The sequence below is a fragment of the Heterocephalus glaber genome, unplaced genomic scaffold (assembly GCF_053883595.1).
Source record: "Heterocephalus glaber isolate CG9 unplaced genomic scaffold, H.glaber_assembly_v1.0 deba00001606, whole genome shotgun sequence".
Lineage (NCBI taxonomy): Eukaryota > Metazoa > Chordata > Mammalia > Rodentia > Bathyergidae > Heterocephalus > Heterocephalus glaber.
Window position 1 is genome coordinate 15,968,581 of NW_028258377.1, and position 5,325 is coordinate 15,973,905.

Here is a 5,325-nt window from a genome sequence, read left to right on the forward strand (position 1 = left end):
CCAATGTCTCACCTTCTTGCCTGCATCATTTATTTACACTGTCTGCTTGGCCCCCGCAGGAATAGCAATGGCAATCCCACTGGACCGTGGGCTTCTCTGAGGGCAAAGTGTTTCATCTGTGCATACCTTGACCTTAGCACAAGGTAGATACTCAGAAATGTTTGCTGAGTGTGTAAAGACATCCACAGAAACATTCAGGATTAAATTGCATTGCAGCACACACTTACAATCCACCCACGCCCTTCCCAACTGTCATCTCAAAGAAATCTATATTTAACTGTGTTAGCAAAATCAGAGCCCCCAAGCAACTTAACACTGGAGATCCTTTCTGAACGTCAGAAATGCTGCAGCTTGGCCCCCATGTGTGCAGACCTATTAATAGCCTGTGCTGCCTCTGGTATCTTCCTGGGCAGCTGCATTGTTCTTAGTTGCAGAGAATACTTCTAAGTCAGACCTCCCCCTGCCTCTCCCCATCCTCCTTCATGCCCTTCTTCACTTCTCTTTCTTTGTCCAGCTCGCCTGTTGTCTGCTCTGTCACACGGTTATTTATTTATTTTTTGTCAGCTTTAATCACAACGGTGGGGATGGGAAATAACAGCTCTCACCCATGTGAAAGTGTTTTTCCTGGGTCCCTGGGGAGAATCACGTGCAGCTCCACAGCCAGAGGTCATGGTCACCTTGGCCTGGAGGTGGACTATTTCCCAAAGTGAGATGAAGATATCAGTCACATGTCAGGAAAATGTTAATGGTGAGCACTTGGACAGAAGGTTGGCCCAGGAACAGCTGGGAAGGGCAAACCCTTCCTTCTCAATTGTGCAGCACAAAGACCCAATGACTGAACCACCCGGATAGATAAGAGGTCACCAGGCAAATGTTAAGTCTCTAACTGAATGCTGCTCTGGGCCTGGGTTCGGGCCTTTGAGGCTGCCCCTCTCCATTTCCCTCATCTCTCCCACTTCTATTCAAGTGGAGGAAAGTTAAGCATTTGTTAGAAAGCCCTCCAATCCATCCACCTTTTCCCTATCTAGGGCAGGAAAGAAAGCTTGTCCCTTGTGTCCCGAGGTCTGAAAGCACAATGCCAACCAGCATCATTATCCTCCTACCATGGATGGGAAAGTGGGATGTTGACCACTGGGTGTCAGTTAGGAGGATGGATGAGACTGGATCTGTAGCAGAAAAGGATAGGAAACAGTCACCACCTTGTTTATAACTGTGTGACAGATAACACCTCCAGCTCAGCCTCTCCATGCTGGATCTCATTAGAAAGTCAGCACCTGAAACGGGAGCCTCGGCACCATAAGGCCCCAGACTAACCCAGCCTAGAGACCTGCTCTTTTTGGATTCCTTCTATTGCTTTTCCAGAATGGGGTTCAGCACTGGGGAGAACGGGGGTCTTGATCTCCAGGGAGTCACATTCCACCCCTACATGCTTTCATCAACAGCAAATGTCTCCCACACCATTATCTTCACACAGCCCCCCTGCCCCCTTTCTAACCCCCTCAATTTCAGCTGCCTTCCCCTTGGGGCTCTTTGGTGAGAAGCTAAAAAATTACTTTGTCTTCATTCATCAGCCAGATTTCAAAAAATAAACTCTCCTACTCCTGGATCAATCAACCTGCTTCGATCTTTCTTTGGGTTTTTCTTCTGCCTAACATTTGTCTAGATAAACCCACCTTCCCAGGAGCTCTGCCCTGCTGGTCTCTAAAGCTGGACTGCTCTATAATCTGTTAATATCATTTCAGGGTAAAAGAGCAAGAAAAATATCTCTTACCTTTACTCTGAATGCAGTTTAAATGATCACTAAATCACAATGAAACTTCTGGCCCCAGAGGAAAGGATAATTATTAAATGTGGGTTCATTTTTCCTGCTGTAAGGATAGGGATGAAAAAAAGGCCCTCTGGTTCCTTCCAAGCCTGGGGGCAGAGAGAGCTTTGGTGTCACAGCTTTGCCATGTTCCTTTTATTCCCACAGTTCCTTGCCAGGAAGAATAGTGCATAGCTTGGGTGCAGAACTGTGGGGAAAAGCAGAAGCTGGACCATTTCCAGCTTCCAGTTCCTGCCTTCCAACTGGGAAATGATTGAAAAGTTTCCCTGTAGGAAACCTGGGTGGCCTGGGATGCTAGCAAAAGGGGAGGAGAGGTTCCTGGATTGTGTACACTGTTCCTGCTTTTTCCCATTTCATGGGGTATGCTGCACATTGAGGAGGTGGTGAGTACGCTGTGGACTCGCTTCTAAGGGGAGAATAGCAACAAATAGGCAGTCTCAGATCACTTTCCCTTCTACAGAAAGCGAATGGTTTTTGGAACGGTGAGCCTGTGTGTGTTTGGGTTTCCTGAAGATGGAGAGCTTCATGCAGCCACAGGGACAGAGACCCATCTACAATAAGCGTAAGGACTGAACGGTCATCCTTGCACACTGGTTGTGTAACCAACATGGTGGGTTTGTTCCTTTGTAAGCACAGAGGGTAAGCACAACCAAGATGCAAAAGAGTGAAGAAAAGTTTATTCCTTGTAAGAAGTCAGGAGAAAACTGGAGATAATTCCCAAAGTAGTGTCTTCCCCAGAAGAGAAGGTAGGGAGCTTTTATCGGAGAAACTCAAACATATTTGTACAGGAAAGATTTGTTATCATACCTGGAGCTGGGGGTGTTTCTGAGCATGTTCAGTTTGCCATCATACTTCTTCATGTATTGCATGTTCAAAAAATGGCAGACAAGAACACCTCTTGGTGGAGAATATAGTATTATAATGAGAAAAATTTGCTGTAGGTCACCTAAAAGAGATGGATCACAGTGAGTCAGTGAATTTGTCTGGTTCCTTGTAAGTTTCTCTGGAGGCCTATACATGAAATAAAACAGACAAGCAAGTAAAAACAAAGGGCTTTGAAAGCACTTTAACAGTCATCTATGGAGCAGTAGTTTCCCCCACCCCTATACTTGTAAGCATAGGTGATTGTCTTTAAAAGTACCTGCTAGCTGCTCAGCTATTTTTTATTTGTCCCCTCTACCCACCCCTAGATCCACTTTCAGCCCAAAAGTTTAACCTGATAGACGGCATGTCCAAGTCCTCCTTGACCTCTGGCTTCTGGTTGGGATTACCCCACAGGAGGCACTGAAAAGGAATAGGAAGGAAAGAAGAGAGAAGGAAAGCAGAGAAAAAGAGAAAAAGAGAAAAAGAGGGTGGGCTATTTTGTTCCCTTGTTCTGACATTCCTAAGGAACTATCTGTCTATCAATTGCCTGCCCCCTTAGGCACATGAGTTGAATTGGTTATCTATTGCTATGTAATAAGGCACCCCAAGCATAATCATTTAAAACAATCATTTATTTGCAGATGATTCTACAGCTTGGTCTGGGTTCATCAGGACAGTTCTGCTGGTTCTATAGGATCACTTGTGGTTGCAGTCATCCAATGGCTTGGTTAGGTAGATGACTTATTGGTCACTGGGCTCACTATTGGTTGAGTCCACTCACCTTCATTTGGCCCCTCATCCTGCACTAGGCTAGCCTACACTTCTTTAGGTGGAAGTCTCAGGGTACCTACAAGGAAGAGAAAGGCAGAAATTTCAAAGCTTCTAGAAGCCTTCCCTTTGAAACTTCACAGCACTGCTTCTAGGACATTCTATTGCAGGACTTCCAAGGCAAATCACAAGTCCAGGCCAGATTTAAGGACTGTGAAAATCTATTCCATCTCTTAATAGAAAAAGTTAGAAAGTCACATTGCAAAGGGGCTTGAATACTGAGATGGGAAGAATGTGTGGACAAAACTTGCTATCTACCACCACCAATTCCTTGGTACCTCAAATTTCTTGATTCCCTTAATTTGCCATATCTATCCCAATAGCCTTTTCACCAAAATCTCTTCAATAGAGTCATCTGATAAAAATACTATTTCCTTCCTAGACCCTTACAGACATACCTTACAACAGTAGAGGCTTCTCCATGCATTATATAGTTACTACTATTGTTGTTATGGTAGTTCTTATGGTTTACATATGAAATTGTGGGTAGATTGCCCTTGACTTGTTATCAGTTTTCTTTGCACTAGCATAATTATATCTCGTGTCCATTGTGTGACTGTGGCATTTTATGTCCGGTGCACCCCCACATAAATGAAGATAAGCCATCTCATTGGGAGGTCCTGATGCTTTTCAAGGATGTTCCATGGTTCAGTAATCCCTCTGTGTTCTCAAAGGACTGGTTCCAGGATCCTGTGCAGACACCAAAAGTTCCTTCTATAACATGTTGTAGTATTTCCATATAATCTACTCACATCCTCTTTTATTCATTAAATCATTTCTAGATTACTCATAATATATAATACAATGTAAATGCTATGGAAATAGTTGTTATACTATATTTAAAAATGACAAGAAAATGTGCACATTTTCAATACAGATGCAATTTTTTTCCACAAATATCTCCAATCTGTGGTTAGTTGAATTCACAGATGCACAACTCCCATAATTGATCACTTTAGAATGCTAAGAAACATGTAGGGCATAAGTATATGGCATATGCTAAATTTATCTAGGCTGATTTCTAGACAGCTAAAATTAGACCTTTGATCCCAAATGCATCCCTGAAAATCAGAGGTAGGCTCTAAGATTTTTGCTTTGCAAGCAGTTACATGCTACACCTCATCACAGCGCTTCGATTGGCCTTTTGGGTACTGCAGTGGGGTTTTCTCTCACTGTACACTACACTCAAGTCCCTTGTCAGTGCCTTGTCATCGAGAGGCTGCTAATGCTCCTGAAATTAGATTCTTAACACATAATAAAATGGTTTCTGGAGCATCATCAGTAATCTAGTAAATTAGTAACCTAGTAAGTTAGTAGTACTTTTGAAACTACTTCTAATCTGCACCCATCTGGCTTTCTACTCACTGTCCAGAATAGGTAAAGGACCTAGACACATTTTCTTGAGGAAGGGTAGCCATTCATTTCGAGGAAGGTGCTTTCTGTCCTTGGAAGGTAAAAATGGTTTCTTCCCCCCAGATGGAGGTCAGCACTAGCTTTCTGGCAAACAAGCCTGCTTGCAGCCGGTGCCCCCCTCCAATCAGTGTTCCATTCAGAAAGCAGAGTGATCCTCTTCAAACACAGATCAGGTCAGCAGCGTCTTCTCTACTTGTAAACTACTGCAAGATGTTCTGCATCTCAGCTTCCTTCTTCCTACTGCAGGGATGACTTCATCCCATGTCTTCTCCCCTGAGTTCACACTGCTTCAGTCATTTAGCCTTCCTCCCTGTTCCAAGGACATGGCAAGCTTGCTCCCTGCTCTGCCAACCACTCTCTCCACCTGGGGTGCTCGTCCTGAAAATCTCTGCACA

General features: G+C 44.0%; 1 long non-coding RNA gene across 1 annotated transcript; it reads right to left on the bottom strand.

Moving 5' to 3' along the window:
• Positions 1–2,347: 2,347 nt before the first annotated feature.
• LOC147822947 (uncharacterized) lies at positions 2,348–4,255 on the bottom strand. Its single transcript, XR_015444775.1, has 3 exons — positions 3,916–4,255; positions 3,042–3,109; positions 2,348–2,771 (listed from the first exon to the last, which is right to left on the bottom strand). It is a non-coding gene; the product is annotated as an uncharacterized LOC147822947 (long non-coding RNA).
• Between the last annotated feature and the right edge of the window lie 1,070 nt (positions 4,256–5,325).